Below are 18,625 nucleotides of genomic sequence, written 5' to 3'. Positions count from 1 at the left end.
CATTTAAAACCATAATTTCCTTGAAACATTCCAAATTATTAACTTTTCGGAATTTAAAAAGTTAGTAAAGTGGCTTAGTACTTAGACTTTTTTTGTGTATTTAAACTCACTAAGGTAGGTACTTTGTTTATCTATTACCTACCTCCTAACACTATAATATGTACTTATGTGATGAATTATCGGTTAGCTACGTAAAAGGTAAGTATGATTTTTCAGATTGGCCACTTTACAAATTACCTAAATATATCTAATAAGCTTCTAAAGCTCAAAGCTTAGAGCTTAATTAAAGATCAATCAGTAAAATAGTTAAATAATTATAAGAAATAAATCCTAAAAAAACTTACACCATAAGTACCTACCTATCACGGCTTAGAACTTTATGCTCATTGCTGATTTCTTTGCAAGCATATCTAGGTCCATAACAATCCATATATTTTCATGATTTCGTTAAAGAAAATTAGGAAAAGACTTTCAGTGTAGGTAAATAACTTAATATAGCCTCAATAGCTCAACGGTTATAGGAGCGGACTGAAAACCGAAAGGTCGGAGGTTCAAACCCCACCCGTTGCACTATTGTCGTACCCACTCCTAGCACAAGCTTAACGCTTAGTTGGAGGGGAAAGGGGAATGTTAGTCATGATTTAAATTAATAATATTCTTTTAAAAAAAATCTTTTAACAAAGTAGGTAAATTTTACTGCCTTCTAAAAATGTAATTTTATTTTTTATTTTTAGGAGTGAATAGTCTTGCGAAGTTATGAAATTTCAGCGACTAATTCGAATTCTAAGTATCATTAAGATTAAGGAACATAATACATACCTAGGTAGGTACTTATATCCGAAAAAATATAGAGAACTATATATATAGAGTTAAGAGAAAAATATAGAGTTAAGAAAAAAAGCTCCATGCGAAACTTTAATTTATCTTTTTTTTTTTGTCTCTCGTCTGGCTTTACAAAGATTAGCCAATGTCAAGTTTGTAGTTATTTGTAACAAGTTAAACTATACAAGTATCAAACTTTAATTTAATAACCTACCTATACGACGTATGGAAATAAATAAATAATTATATCTTATCTGTGTACAAAACACACAATTAGGAAGAAATTAGAATTACGAACCTTAATTTGTATGGAACAGGATCCAATATCTTTTGGCTCTCAATTGTTTCGTCTCAGCATGAGTTTGATAACATCAAAGAGACTATAAAAATGTCCTACCTATATAATGAACCTTATTAGTTACCTTACGCGGCAGGCCCATGCTGTGACTTTATTAAAGTGCCTACTGAACCAATTAGTCCTTAAATAATTTTACAAGAAAGTCTACTATGAAATAAAAAAATATGGAAGCATTTTGAAACAACCTCCCTCTCCTTTCGTATAATATTTGATCCAAATCTTGAGACGAATTTTTCCACGGTACATCAGCTTAGATTCTTTAACGATTTTAAAGATTTTTCTACTAAACTGCGTACACAAATTTCTTCCCCATTGCAATAGGTTTAATTTTAATATGGATGCGTACCTTCAAATCGAGAGTGAATAGGCATCTTCTAGACAAGCGCTTTTCATCTTAGACTTGCATCATCCAGCCAGCCAGTTGCAATCGGACTTGCCAAGAAGACTGATTGCAGCCAAGCGCTAGTCTATAAAAACAAAGATAAGTAGGTAGACGTACCTACAGATTAAGTACCTAGTTCTTTCCTCAATCCTGATGCTGCAGCAGTAATATTCACATACCTACACCGTGAGCATGAATGTTATGGATAAAATAAAACAGTTCAACTTAAAAAAGTTTTTATTTAGCACTTTTCTTTGAACTTTTTGTTAGAATAATGGCTCAGTGTCACGAGCTTCGTCAATGTATGACACAGAAGGAGAGCTCTACCACATTTTTGGTGAAATCTTTTTTAAAAACCTGTGTCCATCACTGGACGCATATTTTTTGAAAGGACGACGATGACTCATAACGAGAATCCTACTGGAACATTTGGCAGCAAGTATTTATTCAAGATTGACAAGAGAAGTATAGGTAGAGACCTAATCAAAGGCATGGCAACGAAACAGCTGTTCACAATGTTAGGAATCTTAACTTACTTATGGGACAACATTACCATAATCACTTACAAATAAGGTGCCTAATGCTACAAGAAAAATATCAATTAGTACACCATCCCTCGACCGATTAAGCCAACAAATCGGAGTCTCAATGTGAATCAGCTGGTCCTATCTGTCGCCTTATATGAGCAGACAATGATCGACCGAAACACAAAAAGTGTCCCCCACCTTGGATTTATTATAATTACCTGGAGATCGATAATGATTGTAAAGGCTTGATATACACCAAGCGTTAATTGACTATTTAAAAAAAACCTTTTTTGGAAAGAAAAATCTTTTAAAGGATTCCAATTTCCAATCTTTTGTGAAAAGTTGTACATGTATACCTAACACTTTTTATTTATTTATAAAAATATGAAATACTAAATGATGCCCACAGGGCCACAAAATCGTAAAAAATCTCGTGGGGACATAATCTAGGTGTCTTGCTTTTACTTTCTACCTACAAATATTGTATCTTGGCAAAAACCGGATTAGGTATTGATCAAGTGAACTCGAGAGCAATAAATACCCAGTTCGCCAGCTATATTATAGGTACCTAATCAAGTTTAACACTACAGACTATAGATCTTGGACTAAACAATGCTTATTTCATTTATGATTTTTTTCTATGTAAATCTAGGTCTTCAGGCCCAATTGAAATGAAGAACTGAAATATTTCACGCAAGAGTTGATATTGGGGTAATTTTCAATTCTTCTATGTTAGCTCAGCCCAGTAATGAAAAAAAAATGAGTTTGAATTTATTTCACGTGTCTGGAAAGCAGATTCTACCTCGAAGATCCTCAGCAAGAAACTCAGCAGTTACTCTTTTAAAAAAACAAGAATAAAGGTTACAATATTATGCAAGTAAAAATTGCTATGCCTACATAAGAAATGTAACTATTATTATACACTATTCAAACACTATTAGCAGGCTGAAGTTGCAGTGCCATGCCTGTCGTAGAGGCGATGGCCGTTTGAGCCGGAAAGTCCCTAAGTGGAGACCGCGTTTAAGCAAGCGTAGTGTGGGACACCCTCCAGCACGATGGACCGACAATATTATAAGCGGCTGGATAAGGAAGGCCGGGTGTGGTGGCGCTCTATATCTATGTCCAACAGTGGCATCCACAGGCTGATGATGATGATGATGATTCAAGCAATTCGAACAAGTGCACTATCTCGGCCCAGCACTAGGTTCGCGTAAAGTGTAAACTATCCCTTACAGTCGTAGATTTAGCTCCGAGTCGCAACATTCTCACTTTACACTTTATAGGTGTCCTTTATATTCGCCATTGTTCCAACGCCGAGCTTTTTGCGCCTATCATAAAATAGTTACATATTTTAGCGACGATTTATATTAATGTGTGTATTCATTGGCAACCCATTGGGTATTTTATATAATCTATCCTCTAGTGAGATAATTACTATAATAATTTAATGCTTTTTAAATAATTTTAGTTCACAATTTTGATTTGATTTTATCACAGTCACGACTCATTTCAATTTGTTAAAAATATCATTCTTTTTAACCTTCTTGGCTGGTTACTAGTTATTAGTAACTAGTTATTATCATCGTCAACCAATAAGTAGACGTTCATTCTTGGATATAGGTCTCTTATAGGGACTTCTACACGCCACGGTCACCACCATTGATTTTGAAAGTTATTCTTGGGTCACCACGGTCTTGGACAGTCTAAATCCAGTGTCAGTGGCTCTCTTTGCTACTTTTAGTGGTGATAAATATCTAGCAAAGGGACATCGTCCACGGCGACTATTTTTGAACACGATTCTGAAGATTCGGGCAAGAAGCACACTGCAACGGTCAACATGCATTGCTAGTGCATCGCGACCTTTTTGCGCCTGTATCGCTTCTGGTCTATGATGTTTTCCATCATGTGTCGGTGGCGGTGTGCGATCTCCCTAATATTTTTTTCAAAAATAAGGCAAAGAAAATTTATATTTTACATTCTTCAAATTATATCGTGTACTTACTACTTACCTACATAAGGTACTGGTACCTACCTACTATAATAATACGACTTTTTTATGACCTAACTAAAACAACTGTAATTTTACATAAAAAGATAATTTTGAAGAACAATTAATTAAGTTTTTCTTTTAATTTTAGCAAAAAATTACTTTTATTACATAACTCCAGTGTAACATTTATTTTTTAGTCACTAGCATAACTATAACAAGAATGCTGTTTTTTTGTAAAATAAAATGCCTGAAGTATGTTCTATCTATTTATGGTGGATGATCCCCCAAGGATCGACACGGTAAGTAGGTATCTATATAAAATACATGTTTTTTATGGAACGGAAGAACGTAGGTTTAACGTTACAATTCTCGTTGAACAAGTCTTAGTAAAGCAATTAACCTTTTTGTAACGAGATGCTATTTCTATATTACTTACTTACCTACTTGGTTCAAAAAGAGGGGCCTATGTATTTAAAAAATATAATGTGGATAGTTGCGATGATCTGACCACTTATTATCTGATGAGATAATATTTTCAATCAAGAGAAAGGCAAAGAATAGACGGTTTTAGAATGTATATGCAGCTGAAGGCGAATGCTGAGGATTCTGCAGAGTCTGTAGACTGCCAAGCACACTAAATACCTATGTGTTGGTCTGTTCTTTCGCAATTCGAAACTACTGCTTGACTTTCCTCCATATTACTTAGGTATGTTACCAACGGCCGCTCTCGTATTTTGGCCAAATCATGCGGCGCGGCGTAAGGACGACAGTCTAGAGGAGAAGATTATTGTCACGGGTAACAATGAAGGCAAGGCAGCAAGAGGACACCCATCAATGAGGTGGTCTGATTGGTGATCACTAGTGAGGGAGTCACGTGCAAAATAGCATCAAAAACTGGCCAGCAACAGGAGCTGGTGGGAACAATTAAACTGTTGAGGGTAGGATTTCACCAGGACCACGATCTTCAACAAGGAAGGAACAGCTGAAAAGAGAGATCTCTGAAAATCTAGTAAATCCAGTAACCTTTTCCTATCGCTCACCGTCGATTACTCTTGGAAATGACGACCAGAGTTCTCCACTCGTAGGTGTATTTTATAGTTAACCATCCTGACGATGACCTAAGTCAAGATCTGGTATCACAGTAAGTAGCTATGTGTGTTATCCACCTGATGCAGAATTTCAAGAACGTTCTATCACACATCCCAATGACACTATCAAGGCCAGGTAGGGTCAACACATTCCAAACAAAAAAAGCAGCGATTATCAAGATTGCCTTGCTCTAAAAACTATGAAACATTAGAAATGCTCCTAAATTCTTCACACCTACTCGTCACATCGCTCGGCCAGGGTTACATAATACCTCGGTCCTTATTGTTCCGCTTTTTACGAGAACAAAGGCACCGAAGCGAACGCGCCGAGTATTCGAGTCATCCGCTACATCGATTCTGTATCGATACCGAAGAATCCGCGCCCGATCCCGCGGAACATTGTCATATACAAGTAATTGTATATAATTGGTATTTCTCAAGAACAATGAGTCGAAATTACCCTTTGAGTGAAATAATTACAGTGTTTTTTGCGAGACGCGAATTCGCTTTGACAAAGGCCGGTGCTTTTCGATTTTATTGGCGATTGTGAATGTATCGGAGGTAGGATATGTTTCATTGAAACCATTTAGGCTTAAACTTGTTTTTGGAAATATGCCGATATATTACCGGTTGGATTTAATATCCTTAGCAATTGCATCTCAATAAGTAGGTACCTATATAAGTCTACCTACCCAAGAGTCAATGGAAATGCCGTTTAGAAGTAGATTATTATCAATTAATTATACCCTGTTCTAACTGAAGTGAATTTGCAGAGAAGCACTTACGTGTATCTGATAAAAAGACGATGAAAGACTCCAAGCAAATTAAAAAAATCCGATCTTGATGATAATAATAATTCAGTGTGTACTTATTACAGTCGTCGTAAAAATGTGCAATTAGGTAGACCCACCAAAGAGTGCGCGTTCAGAGAGTAGGTGCCAAAGAGTGCGCATGGGATGATTTCTGAAGAAATATATTCGTGGCTCAAAGATTTGTACGTAAATCTTTAAGCCCATCTAACTTTTAAACCCCATATTTTTACAGAAATCTTAGAATATTACAAATACAGATATTTGCTTCTAAAACATGTTTATAAAATTTCATTGGGTTTGATTGGTTACCTAATATTCAAAATATGAGAACCAAACTACGTTTGTATGGGAATGTGGGGAGAGCGTTAAGATCTGAAAGGCTTTCCACATGCAGGTAGTATTTCCAAGTATTTCGATGAAGCCGCGATGACGATCTTGCACTTTATCTGATGCGAAGATAAGTATTAAATCAAACGACGCCGCTTTTTCCAGCGCCATTGTTATTCATTAAAGCTTTAAATAAATGGGAAAAAGCTGCAAGTGGGGGGCTGACATAAACCGTGCCGGCAAAAACTGAGGATTCCGATTTTAACATAAACCAAGTAAAAAACGGTATGGGCGCAGATTTTCTGCACGATATAGGTAGGTATGTATACAGGTTCCTTGTAGACGATGAAAGGTATGGCCTTAAATCGGAGCTGGAAATTTTGCGAAAACTATGGATAGGTATTAGTAGATATACTTATTTATTTGATAGATTTTTGTCAAGCTTCTTCTTCTACGAAATAACATTTCCTTATGTTTGTTAGTCAACAGGGGTCTTCCGTCACATACCTACTAAGTACATACAATCGTAATTTGATTCTCATTTGAATAGTAAACAAAGTCTATGAAATTTTGCAGACACATTCTAGGCTTAATTCAACCCAGGCTAATTTCTTCATCGAAGGAATCGAAGGATAGCTGATATAATTTTGAAATATGATACTTAATTAAGATTTTCGTAAATAATAATTTGAAAGAAAATCCTTGAACCATCCTACAAGCAATGGTTCAAGCACAGTCTACTCACATTATTATAAGGTAAATACGACATCGAGTTTGTTTGTCGGTTTGTCCTTTAATCACGCCGCAACCAAGGACCGAGCCGAATTGTGATTTTTTTGCATGTATTTAAAAACCTGTAAAATGAGATAGAATACTTTTAGAATCTTACTTTAGATTTGCAACGGGATTTTTAAAAGCCTCGGTAGCTCAACGGTTGAGGAGCCTCGATAGCCCAACGGTTGAGGAGCGGATTGAATTCCGAAAGGTCGGCGGTTTAAACCCCACCCGTTGCACTATTGTCGTACCCATTCCTGGCACAAGCTTTACGCTTAATTGGTGGGGAAAGGGGAGTATTAGTCATAATTAGCATGGCTAATATTCTTTTTCTTTTTTAAAAAAAAACCTAAATTGTCACGGGTAGGTATCAACTATCTGTTACTGATATATAACTTTGAGAGCAGAGCAGATATTTTGTTAGCTTCACTAGGCGATTGATTGTGAGTGTTCCTATATAGCTAGTAAGGTAGTTAATTCTATGAAGAAGAGTAATTATAATTTGAGCCTATCGTACCGCGACGATGTCCTTTAATTACTTTAATTGGAGCATTAATAAAATGGCGACTTATCTGATGAGTTTAATTAGCCCGTACATTAATTACATTATAATTACCGGCGGACAATGACGCCACCTGTCGGCGGAATGCCGAACTAACGATCGATCGATCGGTGTATTGATCGGCCGCTGAAATGCGTTGCGCCCGCGCATCCGTTCGTATTTGGAACAAAAACTGGCTAAGCGGGAGTTGGGCTCTAGACACTAATTTTCAACTAGTGTCTTTTAAAAACTTTCAGTCTATACTTAATTAATAATAATAATAGTAAATCCTTATTAAATCCTAATTAAATCTATCTAGGTATCTAATGCCTTAACGGCAAAGGAAAATATCGTGAGGAAACGGTGTACTTACCTGAGAGTTCCCCATATTGTTTTTAAAGGTTCATCATCATTATCAAACTATTAACTGGCTCAATAAGTACGGAGAACTTGTCTCCTCTTAAAATGAGAAGGATTTACGCCATAGTCCACCACGCTAGCCAAATGCCAGCACTTGTCCGCATTTGTTTCTTGTGCAATGTGTTATCTATTATTGATAAGGTTAGTGATAATAGTAATGATAAACGTTCAAAACTACTTAAGTAGGTACCTACTAACTTTTTAAATTCAAATGAAAAATTTACGGTAGAATTATAAGACTATATAATTATATAACAATGAATTTTTAGCCGTTTTATTATTCCGAAGACGGAACCCAGAAGAAAAGCTAATGGTAAGAGCAATCGAAAATATGAACCCTTTATTGTATTGATAAAAAAAATTATGCGACACACTATGTGAATGGTCGGAAAAAGACACACGCAGGTGCATGTCTCCTGGATGTCGATAGTGGATTTGTTTTTCATTAATTAATTGGGCTTAGAGGTAATTTGGTGATAATAAATCTTCGTAAGTATAGCCTGTAGGTTGTTACGTACTTTTCTTTTTATTTTGGGTTATTTCTTTTCATTGAAGAAAATATACCTATTTATATCTCTTTTCTTGGAAATTATTGATTGTGGATTCTCACTTTACACATTTCATAGTTCGTAGGGTTCCGTACCTACCCGAGGGGTGCCAACGGGACTCTACTTATTACTAAGCTTCTACTGTCCGTCCGTCCGTCCATCCGTCAGCATTATTAGGTAGGTTATTTCTTGTACGATGCTACGGAACCCTTCGTCAGTGAGTCTGACTTGCACTTGGCCGATTTTATTTACTTAGTTTATTTTGGAAAAATATGTATATTTTAAATAATATTAGGTAAGTAGGTTGGATCCGAAACCACTACAATCTTTACGATCGCAAATACAAAGGCTGTCCAAAAAACGGAATTTCCTTATACGAAATTAATTTACTTAAATAATCGATAAATCTCGCACCCAGACCCCAGTAAATCGGCAGTTTAAAAATATTCGCGAAAAGTTGTTGATATAAAATACCTGCCAAAGATACTGCACTTCTAGAAATCAACTACTTAAATCGATTCAACCAGAACATTCTTGTTTTTTCTTGTGGGTAAGTAGGTATCTATCTACAAGTAAAAAAGGATTGTCAACTCTAAAAGATACAAACATAAAATATACAAGATAAAGTTGAAAACTGCGATCGTTTTAATAAACGCTGAAATATTAGAGTTGTAATGTTGTCGTACCTACATTTATATTCATGAGCTCAGAATTTTCTTTTCTTTCATTTGAGATCCCATTCGACATTATGGAGACCTCCACTTTTTTATGTAACATCCGTTGGGTCAAGTTTTTTCGTATAAAATATAACCTATGTCACCCGGGCCTTTACATCGAAACGGTTCGTTGACACCTCATTCATCAAAATCGGCCCAGTAGTTTAGGCATTACGGCGGAACACACAGAATTTGGATACAAACATACATACATACACATTATATACATACATACATAGACTGCTAAAATCATCCCATGCAAATAGCAATTTTTCTAGTTAGGTAACATTTTGGTCAAATATTTTTTATATCCTGATGACCCCGAGGGTTCCGGACACGGGTATTTTTCCACCCTAAGTACCCTTGACCTAAGTACCCAATAGCCTATAAGTTTTCTTGATAGACACGACAGACGGACAGACGGACGAACAGACAGACAGATAGACAGACAGACAGACAGACCGATAGACAGACAGACAGAAGTAGTTTAATGACCACTTTTTTTAATTTTTTACATCTCATAAAATTTTAATGCAGTCACTTTTTCTTTCCACTTTTGCCAAAAAAACCTTTCAAGTTGTAAGTGATTCTTAGTTTTCATTATCTAGGATTTTATATATCAATGGTCAGAGCCAAGTATCATCTGATATAACAAAATACGCGAAATCGTAAAAAGATCGAATGTATGAAGCGGTGCGGTGCGGCGCAGACGGACGGACGGACGGCCGCAAGAAATCATTATTACTACGGAATCCATACAAATAATTGGCCCGTAAACATGTCAGGGCGGCGTCTCTGCCATGTATGTTTCTCTAGGGTTGGCAGAAGCTTGTTTTAATCTTGCCCCATCTCTTTTGTATCTATAAGCGCCCAATGCATCCATAATATCACGCTTTCGCATAAAAGTGCTAGTAATATGTCTGTATGTTCATTACCTTTTCACGGCGGCTTAGCTGCTGATCTATTCTTGATGAAATCCGGAAAATTACTTGAGCTAAGTATAAGACCTACCTATCTACCAAATGTCATAATTCTAGGTCAACGGGACGTACCTACCCTATAGGTTTTCTTGACAGACACGACAGATGGACAACAAAGTGACCCTATAAGGGTTCCGTTTTTCCTTTTGAGGTACGGAACCCTAAAAAATTAAAAAGTGTTATTTTTGTACGATGGTACGGGACTCTTCGTTTGCGAGCCCAACTCGCACTTGACCAGTTTTTTGTGGTAAAAAAGACTTTTGCTTTTACTACAGTGTAAATAAATACTAAGTAAACTTTCGTCAACCCTGCAGCGTGTCCGAATCCGTCAATGTCACATCAATAGAGTGTGGCGCGTTTTTCTGTTTGCGCGAGAGTCACTGCTCAGCTGACTGCGACACTGTGTGATATCTTCATTGTTATCTAAAGCGTCAGTACTATCATGATAATAGTAGGTACCTACCTATATTTTATTTATTCAACTCATTTTTAAATTCAAATTTTAAAAAATCAAATCATTTTTACTTAGTCAACGTCTTAAATAAACCTGAATAAAACTTTTGAACAGTAAACGAAAGCTTAGATAAGCTAAAAATACATTTTCAGAATAATTAGTCAATGAATTCTATGAAATTATTATCTACTCTGGTACCTAAGTACTTAAGAGGGGTCTCTCCATCACTCGCTCCATACAAACGTAGTTCCAATTTCATTTGAATATTAAGCAACCAAAGTCCATGAAATTTTGCAGAGATATTATTCTAATCTATGCCTGTGGTTTTCCCGAGTTCTGTTAAAATACCGGTTTCAAAGTTACGCGGTCTTAAAAATTCACATACAAATCTTTGAGCCCCTGTAATTTTAAAACTACATATTTTTAGAAAAATCTAAAACACCACAGGCATAGATATTAGTTTCTAGAATATGTCTGCAAAATTTCATGGAATTTGGTTGCTTAATATTCAAATGAAATTGGAACTACGATTGTATGGAGTAAGTGACGGAGAGAGCCCTGTCAAGTACAACAGAATAAGCCGCAATATCAAAAATAAACCACACACGCTTATGGTTATAATACTATGAGTTATGATGTAATTTTAATTAAAGTCTTTTGTTAAATAATAAGCTTGTGTTATTTAGACAGCTGAAAATTTTAATATACTTTATCATATAATTATTTAGATTGTAGTGCAGTTTCCAAAATACCAAGTCATATATCTCCAATTGTTAAGTTGGAGAATTTTCCATCTATATTTCATCGGGGATGTAGCTCAGTGGTAGAGCGTTCGCTTTGCATGTGAAAGGCCCCGGGTTCGATCCCCGGCATCTCCAGTTTTTTATGTTTTTTGATAACTTAAATGTTAGAATTTGGAATTGAACTAACATCACACTATTGAACCATAGGGGTTGTAAAAGTATTGCAAGTTTTTAACTCAATCTTGAAATTATTGTGTCTAAACTACCAATCCATATTTTGACCAGCGTGGACTATGGGCTATGGCCCTTCTCATTTTCAGAGAAGAGCTTCATTTTCAGAGAAGACCTAAGTATCCAGTAGTGACTCAGGGTTGCGCTGAGCCACTACGAGGACGGGTCTCATTGGGACCAGAATCGAATCCTGAACGCCCGTAACAGGAGGCCAATATCTTAAAGTAACCACTAGGCTATCACTGCTTGGATGTACGATCTCAATAGATACAATACCTATACTTACCTACCTACCTACTTAATGAGCCTATTTATCATTGAATGCATTGGTCCAAAAGACTCCAGAACATTTTTTTTAAAATCATGACTAATACGGGGAGTATTAGCCATGCTAATCATGACTAATATTCCCCTTCCCCCTCCAATTAAGCGTAAAGCTTGCGCCAGGAGTGGGTAAGACAATAGTGCAACGGGATGGGGTTTGAACCGCCGACCTTTCGGAATTCAGTCCGCTCCTCAACTGTTGAGCTATCGAGGCTCAATTATATTAATTTCAAATTTTTTTTCTATTTTCATTTTACCCTAGTATCACCCAAAACTGCCTTCTGGTACCGTCTACATACAGATCAATACAAGTACGTGACTTGAGTTCCAACTCTTAGGATCTGACATACGGCAACACCAGTATCAATACACACCAATATCGTCTCTGTTTGCAATTCAAATAAGGATGGTTATGCTATAAAGTTCTGGGATCAAGGCAGAGTGTACAGGGAAGAAAATTTCATAAAAAGTGTAATCTGCACGTTAGCGCTTAACTACTCAGTTTCTAACGAGTCCTTAGGAAGGTGTTTTTGCTTTTTAATGGACTTTCGTGGTACGATTTGAAACTTTAACTAGTATTTTTTGTTATCAACAGCGAATATTGAGATCTCTGATACCTACTTTGATTCGATACCATTTCTAGGCCAGTTTTGGAAAAGTTAGGTAAGTTTTACTAAATTGGCTATGGTGGACTCCACTCCAGCGGGGTTATTCGCTCAGTGTCTAACACTGACTGATAGCCATCATAGCTCATTTGACATTGATTGGTTGTAGATTGCTCTGAGTGATATAAAATTTTTTCGTAGAAAGCCCTACTACTAAGCACGAGACTCCTCTTAGAAAGAGAAGGGTTTACGCCACCGTCCACCACGCTGGCCAAGTGCGGATTGGCAGACTTCAGTCACTTTTAAGAACATGGTAAATTCTTAGGCATGCAATTTAGGTAACGTACGTATAAGGTTTCCTCACGAGGTTTTCCTTTACCGTTAAAGTAAGTGATAGGTAATTTAATTTCCTAAAACGCACATCGAAAACTTAGAGGTAGGTACAGTAAGTACCTACGGGATCCAACCTCGGACCCTTCGGATAGGACCCCGATGTCTTAACCACTAGGCTCTATAGTCTATAGGTACTTTCTTACCGCTTTTTTACCCTCTCATGATTTATGATTTTAAAAAAAGGCTAGTTTATTTGAAAAATTTTCAGCCAAGGCGGCTGAATTTCGGCGGAGCTTCTGAGCCTTATCGATTGCCCGCCTACGCTCCTCGAATACCTAATGTGAGACCTTGCATACTTACACTTGCGGTTGATGTGGACTCTATGATGTAAGATATAAAGATTAGATTTGTATGTTTATTTGAAGATGATTGGTTTTGTAGAAGGTCAGCCTATAGTGCTTCAGGAATGTTGGCTGTGGAAAGTCTTGAATTCAATCACAATAAGTAGGTACTTTTTAATACAAGTTACCTAATCTAAGTCCTATTAGGTATGTAGGTATACTTACTTACCTACTTACTACTTACTAGATGATGCCCGCAGCTTCGCCCGCGTGGATTGGTCAGATCCCTTGCAGCATCAGGGCAGCATTTTATGGAACAATGTAGCAGTTCATTAATCGATTAAAAAAATACACAAACGGTTCAGAAATCTCGGAGATATCAGTGTTAGGTAGTAAAACACAACTCCTCCATTTTTCAAAGTTGGTTAAAAAAGTAGCCTATGTTACTCCTTGGTTAATCCTCTACTCGTCTGTGAAAGTCCCGTTAAAATGGGTTTAGCCATTCCGAAGTTAACCCGTTCAAACATTCAAACACTTCAATTTTATTTATTAGTATAGATAATAATAATTATAAATATATAAGTTAAATATAAATATATAACCTAAGTACATACGTAATACCTATTATAGTAAGTAGGTACCTACTTACCTACAGCTAAGAGGTTAGACAGACTTCGTTATTATTGAAGATTTTAAAAATTCCATGCAAATGCAATGCAATTCCATACGGAGCAAAGCTAGACCGTGTAAATAAAATGATACCTACGTTTTTAAGTACCTAGCTAGTTAGCTACAGCTAGGTTACACAGACTTTATGACATTTTTTCTTAATTTAGGTGTCAAGTCGTACCTAGCTAGGGTCTAGGGTCTTACACTTTCCGCCCTTAATTCGAAACAAACAACCAACCAAAAAAACACCACCACCAAAAAAAAGAAGAAAAATGCATATTAAAAAAAAACTACGCCGTAGCACCGTAGCGTAGCTCATATTATAACGGGCTTATTCTGTAAACCAATTTATTATCGCGCGCCAGAATTCGCACGTGAACACCACGCCCAACTCGCAGCATCCCCACGCCTTCCCGACGCGTTCCGCCGCCAATGAGCGCCCGACATTTGAATTTCAAATCGACGCTCGTTCGATATAGCCGTTTCGCTCGTTCCGTTGCGATCGGTTGACAGAATAGCGTTGATTTTAACGTGAGGCGCTATTTCGTGCTATTTCTGTGCAGTTATTAGGCTAAAATAGAATGTCAATAAATCTGAAACCATAAGGCATCATTTACACGACAGCTTTTTAACGTCTGCTTAAAAGCGTCCAAATAGAACAAAATAGGTACTTAGATATGTATTCCCAAGTTCACAGTTCAGACTTCAGATGTAAAAAACCGGCCAAGTGCGAGTCAGACTCGCGCACTGAGGGATCCGTACTCGGGTATTTTTTCCAACATTTTGCGCGATAAATTTAAAACTATTGGGTATACTTTTACAAAAATAAATAAAAATGTGTTTTAGAATGTACAGGTAAAGCCCTATTCATATGATATCCCACTTGGTATAGTAGTAGGTACTTAGTTATCTTACCAACTTTGAAAATTAAAACACTTTTTTTTTAAATGATGTAACCACATTTGGGGTTTTCAGATTTATTCCTGTACTTGTGCTATAAGACCTACCTACCTGCCAAACATGATTGTAGATCAACGGGAAGTACCCTATAGGTTTCTTGACAGACAGACAGACGGACAACAAAGTGATCCTATAAGGGTTCCGTTTTTCCTTTTGAGGTACGGAACCCTAAACAAAGTTGACGTGTATAAAAAGCGTTGAGATACCTACTTAGGTACTTACTATATCTGCTTGGGAATAGGTACATTTGTTCTATTTGGACGTTTTTTTAACGGACATTAAAAAAGCTCTCGTGTAAATGAAGCCTTAAAGCTAGACAATCTTGGCGGAGGCACTTGCAGAGTGGACTAGCACCACCGTGCCCCCTGATTTTTTGGAAGTAGAGTGACAATGAAGTAGCGTTGATTTTAAAAATAATAAATCATCTTCATCAAGCAATAAAACGTCTTATAAGAACCTACTGGACATTGAATCATCATCATCAAACAATAAACGTCCAATGTTGGACATTGGGCTCTTGTAGGGACTTCCTAACTAGGTAACACCGCAATCTTGCGACGACACTTGAAATCAGAATTTAGCAGCTTCCTGTGACTTGTTTGATCGTCTGTCCCCCTAGTGGTTGTCTGCCAACGCTCGCTGCGCTTTTCGCTGCGAGGTCGCCACTTTGGGACGTGGGTTGTACAAAAAAAAAACAACCAAACCGTTCACTCTTCATAGGTCTTGTTTGTGACTCCACATTGGCAGCTCATTGGCACCGACTCCAAAAAATGTCACATGAACTCCTCAATGGATAAGAGGATGGGGGGGGGGAGGAGTTGTAAAAAAAAAGATTAAATAAAAAAAATTTGGGCACAATCCTTTAAAGAGCAGCTTTGAAGAATAGGAAAATGAATCAAAAGTTTTTTCTACAAAACAGTTTAATTTAACGCAGTTTTACCATGATAAGTTAACTTAAGTCGCAAAACTTATGCAGAGTCATAATGCAGTAGGACCATTTTGGGGTGAAAAATGCTTCCGTACCTCAAAAGGAAAAACGGAACCCTTATAGGATCACTTTGTTGTCTGTCTTTTTGTCTGTGTGTCTGTCTGTCTGTCTGTCCGTCGTGTCTGTCAAGAAACCTGTTATGAAAGGGCTTTACCCGTAAGTACATCCAAAACAGATTTTTATTTATTTTTATGCATAACTAGCTGATGCCCGCGACTTCGTTCGCGTGGATGTAGTTTTTTAAAATTCCCGTGGGAACTCTTTGATTTTCCGGGATAAAAAGTAGCCTATGTGCTAATCCAGGGTATAATCTATCTCCATTCTAAATTTCAGCCCAATCCGTCCAGTGGTTTTTGCGTGAAGGAGTAACAAACATACACACACACATACACACACACACACACACATACAAACTTTCTCCTTTATAATATTAGTGTGATAGTTTTTGATTTATCGTGCAAAATTTTGGAAAAATACCCGAGAACGTAACCCTCAGTGCGCGAGTCTGACTCGCACTTGGCCGGTTTTTTTTCATTTTATTTAAGTAAAAAATAAAGACAAAAAAAACTGGAGATGCCGGGGATCGAACCCGGGGCCTTTCACATGCAAAGCGAACGCTCTACCACTGAGCTACATCCCCGATGAACTAACGGCGTAAAAGCCTTAAATAGTTGTTGGATAGAAGTAGTGGTTTAAATAACAAACGCTTCAGCTGGTTAAACAAACGGACAATGAACTTGATAGTAATTTACCTATATAGACAGATAGATATCTATTTTATATACTTATTTGGTAGGTCTAGACCTAGCAATTTAAAAGAGTAGGTATAAGGTCATAGGCTTGTGGTTAAATAGGTCTTAGGCCTCGTGTTTTATCCTGATTCCTGGATACACTTCTAACTCTTCGGAGTTAATGTCTGCGTTCAAGAAAGTGATATTTTAAATGCACACAACTCCGAAGAGTCAGGGGTAAGTTATGATGCAGTCTAAATATATGCAAGCGGACTTACCTGGAAGTTTTTTTTTTATTAAACCCATATCCCTTTGGTTTTTACACGGCATCGTACCGAACGCTAAATCGCTTGGCGGCACGGCTTTGCCGGTAGGGTGGTATCTAGCCACGGCCAAAGCCTCTCACCAGACAAAACTACTTAAACTTTTTTTTTTTACTTTTATTCACAAAATCTATTGACATAACAAATGCTAAGACACTATGGAAGTCACCATAGATTGCCATGCCAGCCCTTCCAGCGGCGATGTTAGAAAATCTTCGTACAGCAGGTATAGGTAAGTATATGGAGATGCTGGGGCAGCACGGCCCGCAGCATCCATCCACACACACAGGGTCCATTCGTTCGATCCGTCCATTCTATAGTCTCGGAGGAAGGGACCTCAGGGTCGCTAGTGGCTGGAGTGGGAGCTAAAGGCGTTCACGCTACCATCTCATAAGCGACCTTGGGAAGATAGCAACTTGCTGTGACACAAGCTCCCATACCGAGCTGCATGCAGACAGGGGCCTTTGGGTTTCTTTGGAACTAGCCCAAAGGGGGATACCGATTTGACCTTTAGAGATCTCGGAGCCTCCCAATATGCGCTGAGGGTGGCCACTGAGGGGGTTTTAGTAGGTAAAAATCCTACATATCCCGATGACTTTCCTAGGATGTCGGGTATCTTATGATAATTACCAAAAAGAAGCTGATAATTACCAAGAAGAAGTATTCGTTCATGCGGTAAAACCCCGGAAGTGATTGTAATCTTAATAATTATTTTGAATTACCACCACACCTAATTGCCTTTTTCACATACTTTATTCGCATATAATCCAAACACCGTTAGCTGTTCGTCATACTGTATCATTTCTACAAGCAATTACTGACGACGTGTCCAGTATAACTAGACCTATCCCTTGAGGAATATAATCCCCTATTTGGTCGTTTCTTGTATGATAGGCCAAGGGGGAAATGGGTCAAGAAATATTGGTGGTTCGTTCACTTCGAAATTGCTTTGACAGTTAGGAACAAATGCGTATTCGAGGTTAGGGAGGTTAGGTCATAGGTGTAATGTCGTGAGAAAAGTTCTTATCACATTTATTGCCAAGGCATTTTAAATGTAATTGCGTATTTTAAGTTTGTCGTATTCGTAAATTAGGTTCTTTATCAGTAGGTACGAGGTAGGTACGGTATTCTTGGATTGTCACGTAGAACTAATTTTAAATTGAATCGTGAAATCTCGAGATCTTTGCTTCCTAAAAGACTTCATTATTGTGTGAGATTATGAATATAAATAAAGTACTTACCTATTTAGTGGTAGAGTTGAGTTGGGTAGGTATACTTAGGTATGTGCCTACTCACCTACCTGCTTAGTTAATTTCTAGGAAATTAACAAAATTAGATTTTTTATTAACAAATAATATCTCAAAATTTAGCACGAATCTACATTTTATTATTAACTTGAAAAAATCCTGAAAAAAAAATATTTGTAAAATACTTAAGTTCTTTACAATGCTGTACCTACTTTGTATTTTGTAAATTAATTGCTTGTAGGTCATTAATTTATTTTCAACTTTTTTTATCAGGTACTTACCTGAGTACCTTATTTACTATCATTCAGGTATGGGGTCTTCGATATTTATTGTTTTTCAAAAATGTATTATGAATACAAAATGATAGAGAAAGGTAGGTAGCTACATTAAA

The 18,625-nt window shown here is 37.1% G+C and overlaps 2 non-coding genes across 2 annotated transcripts; one reads left to right on the top strand and one right to left on the bottom strand.

The window, feature by feature from the left end:
* The first annotated feature begins 11,545 nt into the window (after positions 1-11,545).
* Positions 11,546-11,617, top strand: Trnaa-ugc. Its single transcript has one exon. It is a non-coding gene; the product is annotated as a tRNA-Ala (tRNA).
* A 4,884-nt stretch (positions 11,618-16,501) lies between these two features.
* Trnaa-ugc lies at positions 16,502-16,573 on the bottom strand. The gene has a single exon. It is a non-coding gene; the product is annotated as a tRNA-Ala (tRNA).
* Positions 16,574-18,625: the final 2,052 nt, after the last annotated feature.

This window comes from Maniola jurtina, chromosome 22, assembly GCF_905333055.1.
Source record: "Maniola jurtina chromosome 22, ilManJurt1.1, whole genome shotgun sequence".
Taxonomy (NCBI): Eukaryota; Metazoa; Arthropoda; class Insecta; order Lepidoptera; family Nymphalidae; genus Maniola; species Maniola jurtina.
This window is presented reverse-complemented; position numbering and strand designations above follow the sequence as displayed.